The sequence below is a fragment of the Hyperoodon ampullatus genome, assembly GCF_949752795.1.
Source record: "Hyperoodon ampullatus genome assembly, chromosome: 2".
Taxonomy (NCBI): domain Eukaryota; kingdom Metazoa; phylum Chordata; class Mammalia; order Artiodactyla; family Ziphiidae; genus Hyperoodon; species Hyperoodon ampullatus.
This window is the reverse complement of record NC_136915.1, coordinates 189,448,789-189,475,394: the sequence shown is the minus strand read 5'-3', so window position 1 is coordinate 189,475,394 and position 26,606 is coordinate 189,448,789. Positions and strand designations below refer to the sequence as shown.

The following is a 26,606-nucleotide window of genomic DNA, read 5'->3' as shown; positions in this document are numbered from 1 at the left end:
AGCCCGGATCAGCCGTGTTTACCCCAGCAACATGAGGGGCTCTGCCCCCTGAATCTCTCATCCTTGTCTTGTAATCTGTGGTAAAACCCAGTCTATCCTTCCCATGGTAATGGCAGAGCACAAAACAGCCAGTGTTTTGGCTGTGAGAGCAGTTATCCAATTTGCATTTTTAAAAATTCACCCTGACTGTGAGATGTCGGCATTTCATTTGGTGGCCTTTTCTCTTCTCGGAGACATGATCCTGAGGGAGACTGTAGGTTTTCCGGAATTGGGATATGGGGTAGAAGTTGATCTAGTCATTCATTTCTTCTCTTTCTATGCCTTGGTTCACAGGTCACTGTGAAGTTGGGACACGTGAGTTGGCAGAGATGAACTCTTCCTGCAGTGGACACCAACCCAGAGACGGCTAAGCGAGCATTCCCGAAGTCCTGCACTCAGCTGACCAGGTGAGGAGAAACTCCTCGCAGCATACACTGTCCAATGGGAATAGCGACGGCTTGGGTGTCCAAGACACTGATTCAGCAGGACCAAATGCCGAGTAACTGCAGGATTCCAGGGAAGCCTCTTCATATTTGCAGGTCTCCATTTTTCTCTCTCTGAAGAACAGGAAATATGTGAATAAACTCCATATTTTGAATCTGGTGGGGCTCAAGCTGGTGTGAAAAGTTCATCTTTGGCAGGACTGCGACAGTTTTTTTCCAAGAGTGCTAATTTTTTTTAACATATTGTAGAGTTTTCTTGAAAGAATAAATCAACATTTATGTCAAGGTGCAAGGCATTATGCTCTGAGTCATTCTTTGTGCTGTCTTTCCAAAAGGTGATAAGCCTTTAATTCTTGTCCTGAAACACCCAGCTGCAGCTGAGAGCTACAGAATTTCAGTCAGCTTGTCAACTTGTTCTTTATCTTCCCTTTTCCACCTCCTGCCCCTTGGGGAACATCATGATCCCTTGGGCTGGTGGATGACTGTAGCAAACCTGAGGGACTTCTGGAGGAAGGTGTCTCTGCTTTGTGAGACTACCACCTGGGTGGAGCGTCTCCCTTTTTTAAAAAACATTAAATAGTTAATGTTTGTTTGTCATATAATATAGAAACAGACCTTCTTAGCAGACTGTTCTTTTATTTTCAGGGGAGAAGAGCTTATGAACTTGATGAAAAGGTAAGAGTGTGTGTGTCAGTTGTTTTGGGGGAGGGTAGAGAAGTGGGCGGGTGATGGTGGCTATCAGATGTTCGAAAGCTTAGCAAAGACGTGAGTTTAAGCTGGTCAGGAGAACTTTCTCTGTGGGTCTCCCAGATCTAAGCCAGGGGATTTTTATAGGGATATCCAGTTGACTTTCTGTTTGGGAAGAGGGTTTTCTTTCCGCCTTCTTTGCAGCATCTGCTTGTTTGTCCCTTCAGTGCTGAAGTTCCTTAGCTGTCTTCTGTGTTTGCTCTGCATGTTCACGCTATGCAGTCACTCCCATAAACTCAGCTGTGGTCTGTGTGCTGATGAATGTCTATGCTCGTCTCTCTCCTAATCTCAGACCTTTTTAGCTAATTGTCCATTAGCTTGATTCACCTAGATGACTCATAGGCGGTTCAAGTGAACGTGTTGAAAACAGCATTTCCCATCTTTGCACCTAAACCTGTTTCTTTGCCTTTGTTCTCTGTCTCAGTTACCAAAGACAAATTGAGTTTCTCTTTGAGTTCCACCCTCTCCCAGTCTCATATCAAGTTTATCCTGCCTATTCATTTTACTTCTTAAATGTATCTTGAGACTATAAACTTCTCTTTACTCCATTTCCACTTTGCTGATTCTCTCTTCATCTCTCTTATGGATCCAGGCAAAACTTCTAATTGATCTCTCACCTGCTAATTGATCCTCTCTAATGAATGATCTGTTTTCAGGCAGTGTGATTCTACTAAAACATTTGTCTGGTCATGATTGCTTTTCTGATTAAAACCGCTAATGGCTTGTCATTACCCTTAAGTTCCAGATTGCTTAAATTGCCCTACAAGATCCTTTCTGTCTGGCCCCTGAAAGCCTTTCATTTATTACGTGGTCTTCTGTGACTGCTGCCTTGCTCTCTATGCCCCTACCTACTGAATATTTTGTACTTCCTTCCACATGCTATGCTTCCTCTTTCCTTTAGCCATTTGCTCATGCTGTTCCCTCTACTTGGACCTTTTTCCATTCTTTCCACTCTTTATCCGACTTTCTTCTGTATGATTCATACTCTTCCAGGTATCGCTTAAGTGAACTTTCTTTGTGTACACCACCTACACACTTTTCTTCCCTCCACTGACATATCTGGATAAGGTGCTCCCCTTAAGTGCTGTCATAGCACCTGTTAATTTACTTACCACAATGGATTGTAATTTCCTGGTTTCTTGTCACTGTTCATCACTAGACAATTTCTCTTTCTCCTCCCCCTTCTCTCTCCCTCCCCCTCCTTCTTCTTCTCCTTCTTCTTTTTAAAAATTATTATATGCTGGAACATAGAGAATCCTCAGTAAATATTTGCTGCGGGAATGGATGGGTGGACATACAAATGAGTGAATGAGTGAATGAATGCATGCATGGTAACCCTTCCAGGGCGTTTGACATCTGTTACCAGTGTGACTTGTGCTAGAGGTTCATATGTTCTCCATATCTGTAATTAAATTCCTATTGTAACCTTATAAACTTTCCATACTAACATTGAACTTTGCAGTGTTTTTAAGTTTTCTATTCTTTCTGTTGGTATTTTTTCTGTGTGCAATTTATGAAATAATCTATTTGTTGGTTTTCTTAAAAATCTGACTTTTACCTATTGTAAATAGGTTTACAGGTTTAGAGGCTATTCATTTAAAACATTATGAATGTGTGAAAAATCTCACATTTCCTCTAATAAAAATGTTTAAAAAAATAAAAACCCCACAGGATTAAAAAGGTCACACGGTATTATCATTTGTTTTCCTTTCACTGTCTCTTACCATATATATTTGAATGAAGCCATATAGATGTGTATATGTGTGTGTGTGTGTGTGTGTGTGTATTTGTCTTAATTAGACAATTTAATAGTAAATTAGATCTAATATAAAAGTAGCTTGTTTCTTGTTTTTAGGAATTTCCAGTTTGGACCATTATGTAATAGGTTGCCTCTTTTTTGCTTCTGTCAGATAAACGGACTGAGGCCTAACGCATTGTAGATTTTAGAAAACAGAACATTTCCTAATGGTTTTAAAACTTTCATAATGATAGAAAATAATATCCTTTATACTTTCACTGCTTTTAAACTCTGAATTTCTGTTCGCATATAAGCAGTATTGCATTATTTGGATTGTAATGTTCAATTTATTATAACATTATAATATATAATATGTACAATTATCAGTTTAGGTAATTTTCCTAGGTTCAGGAAGAGGAAAACAAATAAGAAAGCCTTATTAAAAGTATGATCAATTGGGTAGCACTTAAAAGAGTTGAAAAATTTTTCTGGATTTCTGCTTTGAGGTCTTGTGTTGAGCCTGTGCAATTACCTCCTGTTCTTCCCCACAATCCACTGAAATGGGAAGAAATTAAAAAGAGAGAGAAGAAAAGAAAAGAGGAAACTTTGTAGGACTGCTGTAAAAGAGGAAAATGTACCATTGATGTATAAGAAATATGGAGCTTGGGGAATATGTGAAACAGAAAGGACCAAATGGAAGCAAAAACCTATCAGACTTGAATAGCAGGTAAGTTGGTTCCTCTTGAGAAGTAAGTGGACAGTGTCCTCAATTTAACCTGAAAAAGTTTCCTTTTTGGAGCAACAGGTTTGAACAAGGGTGTGCTATAGGGGTCATGGATGAGGGGGATATTACATTATTTTAGAAGGTGTACCAGTGATCCACATGCTGTGTTTCCCTGGGTTTTGTTTTATACAGAGAGTACGAGATGAAGAGCTTGTAGGCCAAGGAGGAAATAAAAATAAAAGTCAGAGGCTATTTAGAAATTATTAAAATGGGACAGTCATCTACGAAAAGCTGTGGAATGTGGTCACAGCCATACACAGAAAATAACTTGTCTTAATTTCTTTTAAATTTGAAGTATAGTTGATTTACAATCAACTATTACATTAGTTTCAGGTATACAACATAATGAATCAATATTTTTATAGATAATACTCACATGAAGTTATTATGAAATACTGGCTATATTCCCTGTGGTGCACATTACATCCTTGTATCTTACTCCTTTTATACCTAGTAGTTTGTACCTCTTAATCCCCTTCACCTGTCTTGCCCCATTCCTCTTCCCTCTCCCCATTGGTACCCAGCTTGTTCTCCGTATCTGTGAGTCTGTTTCTGTTTTGTTTTATTCATTCGTTTGTTTTATTTTTTAGATTCCACATATAGTAGAAGAAAGACTGAAGATAAATGAACCCATCCACGTTTGTCACTCAGTGGTTATTTGAGTGCAGTGTTGAGAAGGCGTGTGAAGGTGAGTCTGTACTGATTGGGCAGCACTACTGTTAGTGAGTAGTGACTTCAGGGTTCAATGGATTTTTCAGATGAGCTGAATAAAACTGCTAAGGGTCTGGTAATTCCTATATCGCTCCAAAGCACAGAATGACAGGAAGTTTCCCCAATAATTTTTTTTTTTTTTTTTGCGGTACGTGGGCCTCTCACTGTTGTGGCCTCTCCCGTTGCGGAGCACAGGCTCCAGACGCACAGGCTCAGCGGCCATGGCTCACGGGCCCAGCCGCTCCGCGGCATATGGGATCTTCCTGGACCGGGGCACGAACCCATGTCCCCTGCATCGGCAGGTGGACTCTCAACCACTGCGCCACCAGGGAAGCCCTCCCCAATAATTGTTTTGAGGCAGGCATATTTCTGGTGCCCACATCTGCTGAAGAAAGCACTCAAAAGAAAACTAAAGAAAAAATTCAGTTATAAAGATGTAGATACCTTAAATAAAATATTTTAAATATTTCCACTGTAAACAGTTTCAAGTAAGCAGAAACACTGTGCACAGTGAAATATAGAATTCGTGGTACCTACAAGTGATAAGCTCCTTTGCAGAAATTGAAGAATTTATATCATAATTCACAGATGAGGTGGTGAATAATATCTGCCTGGCTTTGCTGCGTGGGGCAGTTCACAGGGTGGGCAGTGCTGTTGACCTGCTTCCCCAGGGCATGGCAGGAATCACTAGCATCCACACCAAGAGTCTGAGAACTAGGTGAAAGCTCAAGCAGAAAGTCCAGCACCGGATTTTGAAGGTCAAACTTACATTTGGTATTGGTTGAGTTTGTTACCTGTATGTCTGTCTTATCATGAGATACGAACTATAATGATTCACCTTTGTTGCCATCTAGTACAGACATTTCCATAAAGCAAGCGCTAAGAAAATCCTTGTTAATTGAACCTAATCACAGGAGCTATGGAATAGTGGGGCATTCACGGGTCTTGGAGACAAGGATTTGGTTTCATTCAAGCCAGGCTGCTAGTGTGTATCTGCTTTTGTCACGTTACTTCCCTCATGACTCGGCTGGGACACCCCCTCTGGGGAGCCTCTTCGAGGCCCCCCGCGTCCTGAGCGAGCTCACTTGTGTGCTGCCACGGCCCCGTGCTTCCCTCTTCTGGGGCGGTTCGCTTCTCCTGCGTTTCCTCTGTGAGACAGTGGTGCTTGAGGCCAGAGACTCTGTCCTTTGCATCCCTGTGTCTGCAGAGAACAGCCCTTGTCTGGACACAGTAAGGGCTGACCACACTTGATACATGAATGAAGGATTTAACTTCCCTGAGCTTAATTTTTCTCCATTTGAAAAATGAGAACGTTAATAATACATGAGATGAAGTAAGTCAGAAAAAGAAAAACAAATATCGTATATTAACGCATATATGTGGAACTTAGAAAAATGGTACAGATGAACCGGTTTGCAGGGCAGAAATAGAGACACAGAGGTAGAGAACAAACATATGGACACCAAGGGGGGAAAGCGGTGGGGGGGGTGGGGATGGTGGTGTGATGAATTGGGCGATTGGGATTGACATGTATACACTGATGTGTATAAAATTGATGACTAATAAGAACCTGCTGTAAAAAAAAATAATAATAATACATGAGAATGGGGTTTTCAAGAATCTTCCTTAGAAAAAAGTCTGGCCCTTTCATAATAAATGCAGTAGGTTTTGTTTATTGAACACCTGTTACATGTGCCAAACACTGACCAGGCACTCTCTATTATTATCATTCTCTCTTATCCTTCCACGTTTGTGAGGTAGGTGCTATTATCTCCATCTTACAGATGCTTGGAGACCTGAAGAAGCTGCCCCAACTAAATAGCAAGCATGTCCGGCAGAGCCAGGGTTTGAATCCCAAGCCTGTAATTGTTCCACTGTAGAATTGATGTTTCTATGGGAAGCTCAGTTTGGGTTGTTGTCGGTAGGTCTCCTCGTGGGTACCCTGGCTGTGTAATTATGATCTGTAAAAGGTCGATCGTGAAAGTTGAGCTGGTGAAATCCAGCCTTGAGTACATTGCTGGGCACGTGGTAATTGCATGCTCAATATAATTGTTGAATGAAATAATGAATTAGTTAATTAATAGAAAACCCATGAATGTTATTCTTAGTAATTTATGTAATAAACCAAGAGACTGTTTATATGTGTGTGATTCAAGAGTGTTTAAACACCCACAACTTCAGATGACATACAGATATTCCTAGGAAGGTAAAATTGGAAGTTGATTTTCATTTGGTGAGTGAAAAAACGTGAAATAAAAGGATTGGCTAGTCATCTAGGGATCTCTTAAAAATGAAAATCCCTATATTCCATTCCCAGAGTTTGTTATTTTTATGCTCTCCTCTCGTGGATGTGAAATAAAATGCTTTGTAAATTGTGGAGTGCTGTACACACTTAATATATTACCAAGAAACTGTGTGTGTGTGTGTGTGTGTGTGTGTGTGTGTGTGTGTGTTTCCCATGAAGGTGGAGAAAGTATCCTTTGGGATCTGTTGAAAGTAAAGGAAGAGAACAGTTAAGAGCCTCAGTTAAATCAGAAAAGAAAGGGGCTCTTTCATTCAGTGAAAGGAATATTTCTTTTGTCAGTATCTCCCCCAGGAGCAAGTCTGGTTGACTAAAATTTAACAAAGAGATCCCATTGGTGTGTTTGGTTATTTTGTGGTTGAGGCATCCTCGGTTACCCCAGGTGATAGCAGTGTATTGTGACTGTGTACACACAGTCTGAAGGGAGAGCCAGGAAACTCTGAGCAAGGCTGCAGTGCTCAAAATCTGGCCCAGCTCTGGGAGCCAAGGGTGATTCTGCTTGTCTGTCATGCTTGTGACTCAGCACTCCTCTCCTTGCTTCCCTTTGTAGATGTCTTCCTATTCCATAATTGGTTACTACTTTTGTCTCTACTTGTTTCTGCCTCATTGCTTCTGCTTACTGCCTTCTGTCTTTAAAAATACCAGTAAGCAACATTTATTGAGGCTTACTGTGTGCCAAGCAGAATTTCACCTTTATTCTCAGAACAACCTTTTGAGGTAGGAATAGGGTGTCCTTGTTATCTGAGTATTCATTACTATAGTCCCCACACTGAGTGCACAGGGATGCTAAGGCCATCAAAATAGGAAAACATCCACTAATGAGTTGAAAACCAATGCATTTTACACTCAAAACCCTCTTCCCACTTCATAGTAGTCTTGGTAATTAACAATCACTGACATACAATGCACATGTAATGCAAAGCCGAATAGCAAAATTTGCAAAAGATGCAGACTGTCACAAAGTCGATGTCAATAGGAAGGTCATTGGTAAAAGACCGTCCGAGAGTGTGGCCAGTTAACAATTAGAGAAGAGGAAATTGACAAGGCCTGTGTTAATTTTGCTACTTGAGAACCAGTTTTGCTGTTCTGAAATACATTTTGGACATCTTTGGTATGTGCACTGTTATATAATTGAGTGTAGGCATTAACGTAGGCCAGATTTTTATCCTTTTTAGGCCTGTCAGGCTTTCGTGGAATAAGAATTAGGCTTCTGGAACATAATGTCAGTGATTTTTGACTGATATATGCTAATGGGGTTAGGGAAACATGAATACTTGGAGTCCTTAAAAACTGAGGGTCATCTAAGATGTATAAATGATGGAGCTGTGACTATTCGTAGGCCCAAATAGTGTCTTTGGCTTTCACTCTAAAGTCCTGCTAATAGCATCTTAGTTTTATATAGGATATTACAATTTGAGATTATTTTCATGTGCATCATCTCATTTCATGGTTATTTATAACTATAAATATATAAACATTGGGGTGCATGTATCTTTTTGAGTTATAGTTTTCTCCAGATATATGCTCAGGAGTGGGATTGCTGGATCATATATTATTTTTAACTATATGGAGTAGAAAAGGGAAATAACATTATGTTTTAAAGATGAGGATACTGAGGTTAGTCTGATGTCACATATTAGTAAGTGACACTCCAGTACTAGAATGACTTCCCTAAATCCTGGTTCAGTGCCTTTCCTACTCCCCCAAATAAAAACAGAGAATAAGGAAGGAACAGCATCATCTCTGTTTTATAAAGGAAGAAATTATAGAAAACTCAAACATTGTAGATGCACACTGGGAAAATCACTTGGCAAATTAAGTGGAATAATCATGTGTCCATAATCTGACAATTACTAAAAGAATTAACAAAATTGGAGTTACCCAGACTGATTACCCTTTTTACCCAGGGCAGCTTTTAAAATCTTACCTGATTTTTTTCATCAATATTTTTTTTGTTTCTTTTTGTTTTTTTATTGAGGTATAGTTGATTTACAATGTTGTGTTAGTTTCAGGTGTACAGCACAGTGATTCAGTTATACGTGTGTGTGTATATATGTTCTTTTTCAGATTAGTTTCCCTTATAGGTTATTACAAGATATTGAATAGAGTTCCCTGTGCTATACAGTAGGTCCTTGTTGGTTATCTGTTTTGCATATAGTCGTGAGTATATGTTAACCCCAAACTCCTAATTTATCCCTCCCCCCACCCTCTTTCCCTTTTGGTAACCACAAGTTTGTTTTCTGTGTCTGTGAGTCTGTTTCTCTTTTATAAATAAGTTCATTTGTATCATTTTTTTAGATTCCATACATAAGCGATACCATATGTTACTTGTCTTTCATTGTCTGGCTTACTTCACTTAGTATGATAATCTCTAGGTCCATCCATGTTGCTGCAGATTGTATTATTTCATTCTTTTTTATGGCTGAGTAGTGTTCCATTGTGTGTGTGTGTGTGTGTGTGTGTGTGTGTGTGTGTGTGTGTGTATATATATATGTAAATACCACATCTTTATCCATTTATCTGTTGATGGACATTTAGGTTGCTTCCATGTCTTGGCTATTGTAAATAGTGCTGCTAAGAACATTGGGGTGCATGTGTCTTTTTGAGTTATAGTTTTCTCCAGATATATGCCCAGGAGTGGGATTGCTGGATCATATGGTAGCTCTATTTTTAGTTTTTTAAGGAACTTCCTTACTGTTCTCTGTAGTGGCTGTACCAATTTACATTCCCACCAACAGTGTAGGAAGGTTCCTTTTTCTCCACACCGTCTCTAGCTTTTTTTTTTTTTTCCTTTTTTTTCTTTTTTTTGGCTGCACTGTGTGGCATGAAGGATTTTAGTTCCCTGACCAGGGATAAAACCCATGCCCCCTGCAGTGGAAGCATGGGGTCTTAACCACTGGACTGCTAGGGAAGTCCCTGTCTAGCATTTATTATTTGTAGACATTTTGATGCTGGCTATTCTGACCTGTGTGAGATCATACCTCACTGTAGTTTTGATTTGCATTTCTCTAGTAATTAGCAATGCTGAGCATTTTTTTCATGTGCCTGTTGGCCATCAGTCTGTCTTCTTTGGAGAAATGTCTGTTTAGATCTTCTGCCCATTTTTTGATTGGGTTGTTTGTTTCTTGGATATTGAGCTGTATGAGCAGTTTGTATATATGGGAAATTAATCCCTTGTCCATTGAATTGTTTGCAAATATTTTCTCCTATTCTTTAGGTTGTCTTTTCATTTTGTTTGTGGTTTCCTTTGCTGTGCAAAAACTTTAAGTTTAATTAGGCCCCATTTGTTTATTTTTGTTTTTATTTCCGTTACTCAAGGAGACAGATCCAAAAAACATTGCTGCGATTTATGTCAAAGTGTTCTGCCTATGTTTTTCTTGAGGAGTTTTATGGTAATCTGGTCTTACATTTAGGTCTTTAATCTATTTTCAGTTTACTTTTGTATATGTGTTAGAGAATGTTCTAATTTCATTCTTTTACTTGTAGCTGTCTAGTTTTCCCAGCACCACTTATTGAAGAGACTGTCTTTTCTCCATTGTATGTTCTTGCCTCCTTTGTCATAGATTAATTGACCATAAGTGCGTGGGTTTATTTCTGCGCTTTCTATCCTGTTCCATTGACCTGTATGTCTGTTTTTGTGCCAGTTCCGTATTGTCTTGATTACTGTAGCTTTGTAGTATAGTCTGAAGTCAGGGAGCCTGATTCCTCCAGCTCTGTTTTTCTTTCTCAAGATTGCTTTGGCTATTAGGGGTCTTTTGTGTTTCTGTAAACATTAAAAAAAATTTTGTTCTAATTCTGTGAAAAACGCCATTGGTAATTTGATAGGGATTGCATTGAATCTGTAGATTGCCTTGTGTAGAATGGTCATTTTAACAGTATTGATTCTTCCAATCCAAGAACACAATATATCTTTCCATCTGTTTGTGTGGTCTTCAGTTTCTTTCATCAGCCTCTTATAGTTTGTTGGAGTACAGGCCTTTTGTCTCCTTGGGTAGGTTTATTCCTAGGTATTTTATTCTTTTTGATGCACTGGTAAATGGGATTGTTTCCTTAATTTCTCTTTCTGCTGTTTCGTTGTTAGTGTATGAAAATGTGACAGATTTCTGTGTATTAATTTTGTATCCTGCAACCTTACTGAATTCGTTGATGAGCTCTAGTAGTTTTCTGGTAGCTTCCTTAGGATTTTCTGTGTATAGTACCATGTTGTCTGCAAACAGTGGTATCTAAAAAAACAGTTGAAAAGATCCATGAAACTAAAAGCTGGTTCTTTGAAAAGATAAACAAAATTGATAAATCTTTAGCCAGACTCATCAAGAAAAAAAGAGAGGGCCCAAATCAATAAAATCAGAAATGAAAAAGGAGAAGTTACAGGATATAAAGCATCATAAGAGACCATTATGAGCAACTATGTACCAATAAAACGGACAACCTCAAGAAATGGACAAAGTCTTAGAAAGGTACAGTTTCCTAGGACTGAACCAGGAAAAAATGGAAAATGCAAACAGACCAATTAACTACCGAAATTGAATCAGTAATTTAAAAACTCCCAACAGACAAAAGTACAGGACCAGATGGCTTTACAGGTGAATTCTTCCAAACATTTAGAGAAGAGTTAACACCTATCCTTCTGAAACTATTCCAAAAAATTGCAGAGGGAGGAACACTTCTGAACTCATTCTATGAGGCCACCATCACCCTAATACCAAAATCAGCAATATGTTTTGTTGCAATTTTTTTTCTTTTTTAAAATTGGTTTGTTAACCATGATAAATCACATAGGTCAGTACAGTTTTTGTACTTTTCTCTTTGTGAAAAATAATATGTGGTCCTAAGCATTTACTTAAAAAAATAAGTCAAAAACAAAACAAGACAACTCCAGCCAGGAGAGACTTAGTCTTGGGGTGATTGATAGCTGATCATATGCTAATAGTTTCTTCTGCTTAAAATTAATAGTATACTTAACTTGTAACCACAGTTTAGGCTTAAGGGTTTTTCTGTGGGTGCTAGGCAAAGAACAATGATCAAAATTTTTGTGAGTCTTTACATTTCTGACTGTTGCCCTTTATTATTCTTTATTTAAGTATTTAGGAAAGAGTTGCTTCTGCAGAAAGGTTGGTTACTGGTGCTAAGTGTAAGTACCCTGCGGTTTTGTTGTAGGTAATTATTTGAAGTGGAAAAGCCCTGAAGGTTGGTCTGATGTTATCCTGTTATCCACTTCATGGTTAAACCAAATTTATTGGCTGAAAACTTTAGCTTAGGAGCCTCTTGTATAGAGCTCCTGAAATAGATCAGAGCTGTTCCTAGACATGCCCTTGCTTCCCAGTGCTTATCAGAACGCTGTTTTCGTGACTCTTGGCACATTAAACTTTTCTGATTTTCCTGGCTGGTCATTTGAGGACAAATTAAGAGAAGACTCAGGATGAAAGAAAAAATGTCTCTGAAGGCAGCTGTATCTGGTTCTAAGGTATAATAAAAAGCTGTTGAAATACCATGTCTGACTTTAAAACAGAAAAATATCCATGACTTTCTGAGACCTGATCTATAGCCAGGGAGAGGAGACCATCAGCCTCCCAGAGTTTCTGTGGGATTAAAGTTCCTATTTTGTCAAGAAAAACACATACAGAAAAACATTCCATTCCCCTGAATAGGACCAAACATGGCTCAAATATACTAACATCTTATATATAGTTATTTTATAAAAATATTTATTAGGTTTTGGTTATATGTTTGATTTAACTAACTTTATGTAGCTGAATCATCCCAGCATATGACTAAATAGAATTTCTGGCTAAGTGTTCAATTTTTTTTTCACTCTTGTACATTATTATCTTATATTTTTAAGACCATCAAAATCTTAAAAGTTTAATTTTTTTATTAAAAAAAATTTTTTTTTCTGCACCACACAGCTTGTGGGATCTTAGTTCCCTGACCAGGGATTGAACCATTGCCCCCTGCAGTGGAAGTGCGGATTCTTAATCAGTGGACTGCCAGGGAATTCCCAAACAAAGTTTAATTTAACCAATTGAAATCATTGAGAATGTTTATGTTTAAATTTGTATAGTATTTTAAAATATTTTAGATAAAGTGATATTTGCTGTATCAACAATTCAGGCATACATAGAAGTTACGATAGTTATTAAGGTTTTTATGAAATCAGAGAAAGAATAATGAGATATATTCATGTCGGGCAGGAAGAAATTTTTCTCTACCTTTCTAGGTTCTTCTGGCTGGTCTAAGAATTAAAGTGACATGAGACACATTAACAGGAGAAAATCAAACAAAATTTTAATAACATATGTACAATGGGAGAGACCCAAAAAAACTGAATAACTCCTCAAATGGCTGAAACCTTCACCTTTAAATACCATCTTCAGCTAAAGACAAAAGAGGATGTTGAGGGTCGTGGTTTGGGACTTAAAGGGGAGGAAGGCAATGCACATGGAGATGGAAAAACAAATGTTTGATGAATAAATGTTTGCTGGGCCAGGAAGAGACATGGGACACAGAGAGGAATTTGCTAGTTTCCTCCCTGTCTACATACCTAGTTCCTACTATAGCTCCTACTATAATAGTTCCTACTGTATACGGGGATGCGGGGGATAGCTCTCTTCCTGGAATAGGCCCTCTATCTAAATGTTTTTTAGGCAGTTATGGGGAAGGTCAGGGTTTCTTCCTGAGTCTTTTGGGCCTTGATTGTTTTCAGTTCAAAATAATCCGCATGCCACAGAGACATTTTGAGGTGGCAGGTTTTGCTCCCTTACACTCACAAGGGAGGTGCTGTAGGGTTAGGGATGAAACACAAGGTTTGCATCATCCTGATTCTCTTATTTATAACTTTGGTTTAGTCTGGGTTCCTGTTCTCTCAATTATAAAATAATCTTTACCTCAGATGGTATTTGGCATATGTATTAATTTCTGCCTTCTTATGTATTTGATGTGCTATATTAGTTTATATTCGTAAAATATGATTATATAAGTTAATAGGCTTTTTAAATTATAAAAAGTCATAATATGTTGCTTATATTTGTTTCATAAATTTGTTTTTAGGATCAATGAGTCAAGAATTCTGACTTTTCAAAATTCTTTAATGTTCTTCCTTCTTTCCAGTAACTTTGTATTAAAATAAGTAAGCCAGAAGCGTTTGGATTTTAAAGAAAACCTGATAAAATCACATCAGTCTTTGTTGGGAGGATGGTCATTGTAGTCAAACTTCTTCATCTTTTTGGGGGGACTTGATTCCTGTTTCCTTTTCTTTTGTGCTGCGTGAAACCTGACAAAGTGTGTTGATAAGACTCAACTGATAAAATAGGACCCACGTTCACTGTATCTCCGAGGACCCTTGGCATTACAGTGGTCCCTCACATCTGCACGGTAGGGGGGCGACTGGTTCCACGTATCTCCCCCCACCCCCATACCAAAATTCGAAGATGCTCAAGGTCTCTATATAAAATGGTGCAGTATTTGCATATAACCTGTGCACACCCTCCTATATACTTTAAATCATCTCTAGATTACTTATAATGCCTAATACAATGTAAACGTTATGTAAATAGTTGCTGACCCTGGCAAATTCAAGGTTTGCTTTTTGGAACTTTCTGGGATTTTTTTTTTCCCCTGGATATTTTCCGTCCATGACTGGTTGAATCTGTGCCTATGGAACCCTCGGATATGGAGGGCTACTATATTTGGATGCGGTAGGTGGAAGTGAGGGACCTAATTTCCTCCCGGATTATTTTCTTTCCCCTCCCTTGAAATCACGGCTGCAGGTGGTGTATCTATGTAATGGTCTGGTGGCCTGGGCAGTACCTGGCGGGGGAAGGGTGACGTTTAGGAGAGACAGCAATGAAGACTAAGGACTCAGTGACGTAGTCTCGAACTGTTAAATTCTGAAATTAGTACTTAATAGATAAGAACAGAGATGTCACTTTAAAGAACTGGTTGATTTTGTCCCCAGGGGATATTTGACAATGCCAGGGGACATTTCTGATTGACTTAGCTGTTCCTAGCAACTGTTCTATCCTCTCAAACTCCTTCCACCCTGCCTCACTGCACCCCAAGCCAATCCTCTTTTCCTTAGTCCTGTTGTGATGAACTACCTCAAAACCATGAAACAATGCATCATCATGCATTGCAGAAATAAATATTAATGGGAAACACAGGAGAGACAGTGTGTGTGTGTGTGTGTGCATGTGTGCGCGTGTGCATGCCTGCACTCCTGGCATAGTGGGTAGAGGCCAGCAATGCTGCTAAACTATCTGCAGTGCACAGGACAGCCCTTTAAAACAAAGAATTATCTGGGTAAAGATGTCAATAGCGCTGAGGTTGAAAAACCCTGTTTTAATAGAACAACCAACTTTCCAGCTAGTGAATCTTGACTATAAAGGATTGAAGGTATTAATATATCATTCAAAAAATGTGTTGATTGGAATAATGCAGTTTAGAACATTTCAGGAAAAATTGTAGAAAACCAGAAAGACAAAGTTTGGCAATAATTATCCAAGCACAGGGGAACTTTCATTCATTCATTCATTCAGCAAATATTTACTAAATGCCTCCTGGGAGCCAGACCACGTTCTAGGTGTTCACCATGAAGTATGGGGCCATTTGGTGACTCTTTCCTTATTAAGAGGATGGACCCGTAAGTCTGTTAGATCTAATGTCATAGAATAATGCAGTCATAAAATTAACTGCCCTATCGCCATTCTGAGTCCATCCTCACCAAGCTCATCTGAAAATTTTGTTTCCATGAAGCATGTGTCCAAAAGTGCACTATTTAGACCAAATGACAGTTGCATTCCTCTGTGTAAAGGGTCCATTGGCAATTAATCTCTGTAGGCCTGGTTTGTATAAATTAGCGTCCCTGAGTTTTACTACTCTGAGACATTGGTAGTATAGTTTCTGGTCCTGTGTGGTTGAGTGCCAAAGAAGTTTACTGAGGTACATATCGCATTGTGGGCGCTGCATGGGTGGCCATGTTATTCTTTTTCTGAGTTCCTACCGTTTTTCAGTATGTACCTTAATTGACCTTCCAACAGTAAATGATTTATTTTTTGAGGAAAAGAAAATAAATGAAAATATTCAACTTGTTCTCAGTACTTAACAACCTTCTCTTTGGGATGTGTTGTTAGTATTCCTTTTTGTTGACCGAGATTTGTATAGCCTGTTGCCATCATGGACTCAGTCATTTTTATATAAAAAGATATTACCCAGCTCAAAATAATGCCCTTTCTTTGAACGCCTGCAGCATTTATTGTTGGAATACTTACTTTGAGCTTACTTTCATTTTGACTTTTGTTGTCATTGAAATTCGTATGTATTCCGTTATAACCGAAGTAGAGTATAAACTCTAAGAGTGTGTAAGTCAGGGTCTGTAACTTCTTGGAAACTTCTAGGAGCCTTACGTTACCTGGGTACTGCTTAGGTAATCGGTGATACTAGCCACTGTTTACCCAGCATGGACAAGGCGTCAAGGGCTTTGTAGGAGTTGTCTTGCAAGCAGTGAGTTTGTTCAGATTTATTATGCGTTTTGGAGACCCAGAAGAGAGTTAAATGACCCAGAGTAGAGTTCAAAAAAATGTTCCTACTATTTACCAGATGTAGATGACTCTGAATCTCTACTTCACAATCTGTGGCGGCCCATCTTTTTTTCCCTCATCTCCAGATATCCCTACGCGTCCCCAGGGTTGCTTAGTCCAATGAAGTTGTCCCAAGTTTCTGTCTCCTAAAGTTGGGAGAGCATGCTGAATGACATCGTTCTGAGCTGCTGTTGCAGACGTTGCTGCTCTGGGTGTCCCTTCCAAAATCCAGGCAGTCTGGGCCGACCAGAGCAAGTGCCCTTTCACTGCAGCTACTGCCCGTCTGCACAGCGGTTTTTCAGGTCATCAGCCATAATCTGCTCAGAATCAGACCTCTCTTACTCGCTTCCCACAAAATGGGAACCCCCAAACACTGCTAATTGAGACTCCAACACCCAGACAAGCAAGTCCAGTAGTCCACAGGATATTACCCAAGGTCATGCCCCATTGGCTAGTACCAGAATTAGCCTTTTGGGGTGGAGATTTGTCTCTTTCTGGTGTTCAGACACCAGAGGCAGAGACATTTACTACATCTCTCATGCCACCAATAACTGGAAGAGCTGGCTCTCCCTAGCCTCTTGTCCCAGTGCACGTTGTTTTAGGAAGCTTGTTTGGTCCTTTTCCATTGGAAAGGGTCTGGGAAACAGGATCCTCACTGAGGTCGCCTTTCAGATTTAACCAGTTAAAGTGAGAGCTGAGTTCACTGCACGTGTCTCACATACAATTAGGCAAGACCAGGGTAGTAACTAGAAGTACAAAATGAGGATCTACCAAATTCATCCTGGCTTATTTTAATGTAACAGTTAATAAGCCTTGGTATTAAAGTAAAAGATAAGTCTGGGACAAATACAAAAGTGGGCAGGACATCAGGATAACAGATGCAAACCTGGACCACCCAGGCAAATGGGGATGTGAACTTATTCTAAGGAGAAGGGTCTTGATCGCATCCAGAAAAAGAAGGTGTCAAAGTGTATTGAGCCACAGGGAGGGCCTCACAAGATAAGATCGCATAGGTAGAGACGAACGAGACGGTGTGGGCGCTTCTAGGCCACAGTGAGGGTTTTGGATTTTATTTTAGGTGTAATGGAAAGTCCTTGGAGAGTTTTCCCCAGGGGAGCAACGTGATCTGACACGCACTTTAAAAGTCTACGCTTTTTTTTTTATGGAACATAGAATTTTTGGTGCAACAATGATGTGTGGGCAAGCAGGAGAGTTGAGTAGCCCAGGTGAAGGTGGCTTAGATGGTAAAGAGTGGAATTGTCATCGAAAAATTAATCAGTCGATCTAAGAAAGAAATGGAACATTTTATTCGAGCCAAATTTGAGGATTATAGCCCAGGAAGAGCATCTCAGAAAGCTCTGAGAACCGTGGGTTAGAAGTCAAGTTGCAGTTATATGAGGTTGTTTGTTTGTTTTTGAGACTGAGAGCTGTACATCAGATAACATGTTATTGACATTTTACGTAATCCAGATCTAAGCGTCGTCCTGGTGGCTCACGTGACCCCTTACAAGATCAAGAAGGAATGTTACCTCTTAAGGAGTTGTTGATGCCAGGAGAATGTTACTCTTTAAGGTTGACCAGGTATCCCTGCCGATGGTGGAGGTGTGGTCGATGCATAATGCAGATACACAGCACGCAGCGGGGGGAGAGAGGAGGCCAAGGGGCAGAGAAGATCTTTTATGTTTAAATTTTTCTAGTCTTGCCATAAAATATGAATTTTATTTCACAGAATGAAATGGTTAGAGTTAGGATATATTTCAGAGTTATTGTTATGATACGAGGTAATTTGGGGTGTGAGAAAACAAGAATAAAAAGTAACTGTTAGGTTTCTGGCTTGAGTAACTAGGTGGGCTGTAGTGTCATTTGCTAATAAGGTGAACATGGTAGATGAACATATATGGGGGAAAATCAAGAGTTCCGTTCTGGACATGTTAAAATGGAAACAAATGGCTTTTAGACAGAGTTCAGGGGGGAGGCTGGAGCTGGAGATAGAGATTTGTGAGAAGGAAGTGGACAGGTAGGATCTGAAGATGCGAACGAGCCCAGAACCAGCAGTTGGTTAGGCAGGAAGGACACCAGACAACGTGCTGCCGCAAGAGGAGGAGACGTCTCAAGGAGAGGGCAGCAGTGAGTCGCTGCGCGCTGCGGGGAGTTTGAGATAAGGGCGGGGAAACGACGTGGGTTTGGACGTGATGGAGGTTTTTGGAGATCTTGCTTACTATAGTTTCTGCAGAATGGTGGTGACCAAGTCCAGTGAGATCAAATGGATGAGAGGCTAAGAAGTGAGGAAGTGGAGAGAATGATGTTAGACATCAATTTAGAAAACTATTACTGGGAAAGGAACTAAAACAAGGTGGGGTTGTAGCTCTAAGGAGGTGTGATCATGGGAACATAATTCTCTCTTTTTCTCTCTCCCCATTCATGGATTCACCCATCCATCCATCCATGACCATCCTTTCATTACTTAAAATTATCACTTGAGAGAGAGGAGGTTTTCGTGTGCCCCAAGTCCTTGGAATGGTGATAGGGGACGTGATCCAAAGCACCAGTGGAGAAGCATATAGGAGCAGGAACACCTCACCTATTGGAAGGGGAGGCAGGAAGGTAGATTTAACTGGTAGAAGTGGCATGTTTGATGGTGGGAAGCTTAGGGAATTCTCATCTCAGTCCTTCCACTTGCTCATTGAAGTAAGAGTCAGTCATCAGCTGATAATGAGCGGAATGGCAGGGGCGGGGCGTTGTAGATTTGAGAAGGAAGAAAAAGGTGTGATGTGGTGATTTTGGATAGTGAGAAAACAAATATTCCAAGAAAGTGTAGTAAAATACTCACCAGTGTTTAGTGCCCATTTGGGATTTGAGGTCACGAATGCAAAACTGGAATTGTTAGCTTGGTTGTGCGTTTTTCTTCAGCCACATTCAGCTGCTTCAGAGTTAGAGACAGAACAGGCAGACCGCTGTCAGAATTTAAACTGCTGTGTACTACAAAGAGAGGAAGGCATAAAAGAGCAGTGGCCTACCAAGGGGGAGGACAGTGGGAGTGGTCTACCATAGCAGAAGAGGAGTATTTTAGTATTGACATTATTTAAATCGCTAGCACAGGGTAGCAGTCAACAGCAGGCAGGCTTTTAGTGTGCTTCATTATCATTTTATTTTATTTATTTTATTTATTTATTTTTTTTGTGGTACATGGGCCTCTCACTGTTGTGGCCTCTCCCGTTGCGCAGCACAGGCTCCGGATGCGCAGGCTCAGCAGCTGTGGCTCACGGGCCCAGCCACTCCGCGGCATATGGGATCCTCCCGGACCGGGGCACGAACCCGTGTCCCCTGCATCAGCAGGCGGACTCTCAACCACTGCGCCACCAGGGAAGCCCTTCATTATCATTTTAAAATTCTGTTTAGGTAGAGCACCCCTTCCTGCTTGTACCTGGGAAGGATGATTCCTGCTGTGAACCTTCCCTGGACCACTGTTTACAAAGGAAGGAAAGGAGGATTATATTGATTAACCAAGGAATCCAAAGAGAAAAACAAAACTCCTACCCTAAAAGGCCATGTCTAGCTTAAAAAAATGTTTGAATCCTCTTTTTGCCAGGCACCTCCTATATGTACAACTCCATCTAAGAAGAATTAGTGTTCCCGTTTGACACATCAGGAACAGGAATGGAGGAGGGAGGTTCGCAGATGTTGTGTAAATTGCAGGCCCCGTCAGTGGGTAATAGGCACGGCTGAACGTCGTATCTAGGCCTTTTGCATCCAAGACTTTGTGCTTTTTCCTCTGCTGAGTTACCTATTATCTTTAAATCCTTTCATTTTTTTTTTGGACTCAAAAGAGCTATAGGCAGTAGCAGAAGAATTTAGGACTACTGTAAGAATTATTGTTTAAACATAATAATGTGAAATTGGTAAATATAGTTTTTTAATATAAATACAGAATAGGAGACTTTAACTCTTTAATATGTGATCCAGGAAGAAGAATTGCAAAAAGCTAATAATGAGTATTTTACCTCTGTTCATGGTTACAGGGAAGGTAATGAATCAGTTCTGTGAGGTCCTTTTCTTTTCCCCTATGCTTGATCAGTTTATTACTGTTTTTAACTGTGTTGGGTTTTTATTTATTATGGAGTAATTCAGGTATAGAAACATGTAACAACATGAACACCCATGTAAATAGAAATAGAAAGGTCAAGAAGGAAAACAGTGCACACATGATTATTGTCCTGTGGGTCCCTCTGATCCCCATTCCACCTCCTCCCCCAGGAGGGACCATTCTCCCAACTAAGGTGTCAAGGGTGTTTGTGTATCATGCAGCATCTGCAGACCTCTGTTGTATGCCTGTGGAATGTTGAATGTGGGAAAGCAAATCGTAAAATTGTTTGTCTTTTTCTTACTGGTTTTGTAGATGTTCTTTATATATTCTGGACACTCAGTCTTTGTCAGTTATATAAATTCCAAGTGAAGTAAACTCTGAGCCTTTTCATTTCACTATTATAATATTGTCTTTAAATATTTTAAGTAATTGAATTTATGAAATACTTTTCTTTACAGTTCTGGATTTTGGGGTCTTATTTAAGAAATTTTTAACTCTGAGGTCATAAAGGTATTTCTCAATATTGTTTTTTAAAATTTGTGAAGTTTGATTTTTTTATATTTAGTTTTTAAATCTACCTGGAATTTCCTTTTATATATAATATAAATTTATAATATAAATTTCCTTTTATATATAATATAAATTATATATAACATATACTATAACATAATATATAAATATAATATAAATTATATAATATATATATATTTATATGTAATATAAATATAATACAAATTATATATAATATAATATTATTTATATTTATATATAATATATATGTATTTATAATAGTATAATAATGCGCACCTGCATTATTTAAATAAATTTTGTTTGTTCCCCTGATCTAAAATGCCACCTTTGTTGACTTTTCAAATATACGTATATATATGTGTGTGTATATAATATATATGTATACATATATTTTGTTATTGTTTATATGTATTCATAAATAGAGATCTATTTTTAGGTTGTTTTTTTTTTTTTTGCGGTACGCGGGCCTCTCACTGTTGTGGCCTCTCCCGTTGCGGAGCACAGGCTCCGGATGCGCAGGCTCAGCGGCCATGGCTCACAGGCCCAGCCGCTCCGCGGCATATGGGATCCTCCCGGACCGGGGCACGAACCCGTATCCCCTGCATCGGCAGGCAGACTCTCAACCACTGCGCCACCTGGGAGGCCCTATTTTTAGGTTTTGAAATTAAGTTCTTTTTTAAAAATTTTATTTATTTATTTATTTATTTATTTATGGCTGTGTTGGGTCTTCGTTTCTATGCGAGGGCTTTCTCTAGTTGCAGCAAGTGGGGGCCACTCTTCACTGCAGTGCGTGGGGTCTCTCACCATCACGGCCTCTCTCGTTGCAGAGCACAGGCTCCAGACGCGCAGGCTCAGTAATCGTGGCTCACGGGCCTAGTTGCTCCGCGGCATGTGGGATCCTCCCAGACCAGGGCTCAAACCCGTGTCCCCTGCATTGGCAGGCAGACTCTCAACCACTGCGCCACCAGGGAAGCCCGAAATTAAGTTCTTTTGATCTGTTTATCCTTATAGCAATATCACATTCTCTTAATTACTCTGACTTTATAAGACAATATATGTTAAGTAAATATTATACCTGTTCTTTTATTTTTCAGAATTGTTTTGGCTATGATCTTCCATATACATTTTAAAATCAGCTTGTAAATTTACATGAGAAATCTTTTGGGATACTGACTGGAATAGCATTGGATTTATAGATTACCTTGGAGAAAAATGGCATCTTTATGAACATGGTGTATTTCCCCAAAATCTTCTTTCATGACCTTTGATAAGTGGTGCATTCTCTATAGATGATCTTGGAAGTTTTCACTTGCTGTTCATTCTGATTAGAATATACTTCTTTCAGATTCTCCATAGTTGCTTTCTGTATGAAATTCCCAGGGTTGCTATAACAAATTACTATGAACTGTGAATTAAAACAACAGAAAATGTGGCCGTCTGCAATCCAAGAAGCAGGCCCTCATTGGGGAACTGAATCAACCAACACCTTGATCTTGGATTTCCCAGACTTCAGAACTCTGAGAAATAAATGTCAGTCGTTTAAGCCACCACATCTGTGATATTTTGTTATGGCAGCCTGGGCTGACTAGGACAGGGAGAATCCATTCTCTGCCTCTTCCAACTTCTGGTGACTATTAGCACTCCTTGACTTGTGGCTGCATCACTCCAATCTCTGCCTCTGTCTTCACATCGCTTACTCCTCTGTCTTTGTCTTCTTTCTGTCTCTAAATCTCCATCCGCCTTTCTCTTATAAAGACATGTCATTGGATTTAGTACCCATCTGGATAGTCCAGGATAACCCCCTTATCTCAAGGTGCTCACTTAATCACATCTATAATGGTCCCCTTTCTAAACACAGTCAGCATTTACAAGTTCTGGGGATTAGGACATGGACATATTTGGGGGGGGCACATTTCAACTTATTACATCTTATTAATTCACATCTCAACTCAAATGTCACCTCCTCAGATGACATTTTCTCTATCTTCTTTATACTCTTGTAGTTGAAATTTTCTTAATAATTAGTTTAATGTTTTGTCTGTTGTCTCTCTTCCTATTTAAAAAAATGTAACTCTTTGCAGGGAGGGGCTCTTTGTATTTACTGCTATTTTCAGGTTGGTATTCTGATAATACACACTGGGAAAGCTTTATCAGTTGTTTATAGCTGGTGTCTGCTGGTTGAGTATCCATTATAATTGGTCTATGTAATGTTATACTAGTTGCTAGATATTTTATTTTATTTTATTTTTAAATTAAATTTAATTAATTTTTTATATAGCAGGTTGTTATTAGTTATCCATTTTATACACATCAGTGTATACATGTGAGTCCCAATCTCCCAGTTCATCACAGTGCCACCCCCCCACCACTTTCCGCGCTTGGTGTCCATACGTTTGTTCTCTACATCTGCATCTCTATTTCTGCCCTAAAAACCAGTTCATCTGTACCATTTTTCTAGACTCCACATATATGCATTAATATACGGTATTTGTTTTTCTCTTTCTGACTTACTTCACTCTGTATGACAGTCTCTAGGTCCATCCACGTCTCTCTACAAATGACCCAATTTTGTTCCTTTTTACAGCTGAGTAATATTCCATTGTATATATGTACCACAACTTCTTTATCCATTCGTCTGTTGATGGTCATTTAGGTTGCTTCCATGACCTGGCTACTGTAAATAGTGCTGCAGTGAACATTGGGGTGCATGTGTCTTTTTGAATTATGGTTTTCTCTGGGTATGTGCCCAGTAGTAGAATTGCTGGGTCTTATGGTAGTTCTATTTTTAGTTTTTTAAGGAACCTCCATACTGTTCTCCATAGTGGCTGTACCAATTCACATTCCCACCAGCAGGGCAAGAGGGTTCCCTTTTCTCCACACCTTCTCCAGCATTTATTGTTTGTAGATTTTCTGATGATGCCCATTCTAATTGGTGTAAAGTGATACCTCATTGTAGTTTTGATTCGCAGTTCTCTAATAATCAGTGATGTGGAGCAGCTTTTCATGTGCCCCTTGGCCATCTGTATGTCTTCTTTGGAGAAATGTCTATTTAGGTCTTCTGCCAATTTTTTGATTGGGTTGTTTGTTTTTTTAATATTGAGCTGCGTGAGCTGTTTATATATTTTGGAGATTGATCCGTTGTCCATTGATTGGTTTGCAAATATTTTCTCCCATTCCGAGGGTTGTCTTTAGGTCTTGTTTGTAGTTTCCTTTGCTTTGCAAAAAGATTTTAAGTTTCATTAGGTCCCATTTGTTTATTTTTGTTTCTATTCCCATCACTCTAGGAGGTGGATCAAAAAAGATCTTGCTATGATTTATGTCAAAGAGTGTTATGCCTATGTTTTCCTCTAAGAGTTTTATAGTGTCCAGTCTTACATTTAGATCTCTAATCCATTTTGAGTTTATTTTTGTGTATGGTGTTAGGGAGTGTTCTAATTTCATTCTTTTACATGTAGCTGTCCAGTTTTCCCAGCACCACTTATTGAAGAGGCTGTCTTTTCTCCATTGTATATCCTTGCCTCCTTTGTCATAGATTAGTTGACCATAGGTGTGTGGGTTTCTCTCTGGGCTTTCTATCCTGTTCCATTGATCTGTATTTCTTTTTTTGTGCCAGTAACACTGTCTTGATTACTGTACCTTTGTAGTATAGTCTGAAGTCAGGGAGTCTGATTCCTCCAGCTCTGTGTTCTTCCATCAAGACGGCTTTGGCTATTCGGGGTCTTGTGTGTCTCCATACAAATTTTAAGAGTTTTTGTTCTAGTTCTGTAAAAAATGCCATTGGTAATTTGATAGGGATTGCATTGAATCTGTACATTGCTTTGGGTAGTATAGTCATTTGCACAATATTGATTCTCCTAATCCAAGAACATGGTATATCTCTCCATCTGTTGGTATCATCTTTAATTTCTTTCATCAGTGTCTTGTAGTTTTCTGCATACAGGTCTTTTGTCTCCTTAGGTAGGTTTATTCCTAGGTATTTTATTCATTTTGTTGCAATGGTAAATGTTGCAAAAGTGTTTCCTTAAATTCTCTTTCAGATTTTTAATCTTTAGTGTATAGGAATGCAAGAGATTTCTGTGCATTAATTTTGTATCCTGCAACTTTGCCAAATTCATTGATTAACTCTGGTAGTTTTCTGGTGGCATCTTTAGGATTCTCTATGTATAGTGTCATGTCATCTGCAAACAATGACAGTTTTACTTCTTCTTTTCGAATCTGTATTCATTTTATTTCTTTTTCTTCTCTGATTGCCACGGCTAGGACTTCCAAAACTATGTTGAATAACAGTGGTGAGAGTGGACATACTTGTTTTGTTCCTGATCTTAGAGGAAATGCTTTCAGTTTTTCACCATTGAGAATGATGTTTGCTGTGAGTTTGTCATATATGGCCTTTATTATGTTGAGGTAGGTTCCCTCTATGCCCACTTTCTGGAGAGTTTTTATCATAAATGGGTGTTGAATTTTGTTGAAAGCTTTTTCTGCATCTACTGAGATGATCATATGGTTTTTATTCTTCAGTTTATTAATATGGTATGTCACATTGATTGTTTTGTGTATATTGAAGAATCCTTGCATTCCTGGGATAAATCCCACTTGATCATGGTGTATGATCTTTTTAATGTGTTGTTGGATTCTGTTTGCTAGTATTTTGTTGAGGATTTTTGCATCTATGTTCATCAGTGATATTGGCCTGTAGCTTTCTTTCTTTGTGACATCTTTGTCTGGTTTTGGTATCAGAGTGATGGTGGCCTCATAGAATGAGTTTGGGCGTGTTCCTTCCTCTGCAATTTTTTGGAAGAGTTTGAGAAGGATGGGTGTTAGCTCTTCTCTAAATGTTTGATAGAATTCACCTGTGAAGCCATCTGGTCCTGGACTTTTGTTTGTTGGAAGATTTTCAATCACAGTTTCAATTTCATTCCTTGTGATTGGTCTGTTCATATTTTCTGTTTCTTCCTGGTTCAGTCTTGGAAGGTTATACCTTTCTAAGAATTTGTCCATTCCAGGTTGTCCATTTTATTGGCATAGAATTGCTTGTAGTATTCTCTTAGGATGCTTTGTATATCTGCAGTGTCTGTTGTAACTTTTCCTTTTTCATTTCTAATTTTATTGATTTGAGTCCTCTCCCTCTTTTTCTTGATGAGTCTGGTGAATGGTTTATCAATTTTGTTTATCTTCTCAAAGATCCAGCTTTTAGTTGTATTGACCTTTGCTATTGTTTTCTTTGTTTCTATTTCATTTATTTCTGCTCTCATCTTTTATGATTTCTTTCCTTCTGCTAACTTTGGGATTTGTTTGTTCTTCTTTCTCTAGTTCTTTTAGTTGTAAGTTTAGATTGTTTATTTGAGATTTTTCTTGTTTCTTGAGGTAGGCTTGTATTGCTATAAACTTCCGTTTTAGAACTGCTTTTGCTGCATCCCATAGGTTTTGGATCATCGTGTTTTCATTGTCATTTGTCTCTAGGTATTTTTTGATTTCCTCTTTGATTTCTTTGATCTCTTGGTTATTTAGTAACATATTGTTTAGCCTCCATGTGTTTGTGTTTTTTACATTCTTTTCCCCTGTATTTTATTTCTAATCTCATAACGTTGTTGTTGGAAAAGATGCTTGATATGATTTCAGTTTTCTTAAATTTACCGAGGCTTGGTGTGTGAC

The 26,606-nt window shown here is 38.9% G+C and overlaps 1 long non-coding RNA gene across 4 annotated transcripts in view; it reads left to right on the top strand.

The window, feature by feature from the left end:
- LOC307049262 overlaps positions 1-26,606 on the top strand; it is a 116,247-nt gene that overhangs the window by 5,399 nt on the left and 84,242 nt on the right. For all 4 annotated transcript variants that reach the window (XR_013810745.1, XR_013810746.1, XR_013810747.1 and 1 more), the window contains exons 2-5: positions 334-446; positions 1,128-1,157; positions 3,536-3,694; positions 4,342-4,439. This is a non-coding gene — a long non-coding RNA (uncharacterized lncRNA). The remainder of the gene's footprint in view (positions 1-333; positions 447-1,127; positions 1,158-3,535; positions 3,695-4,341; positions 4,440-26,606) is intronic.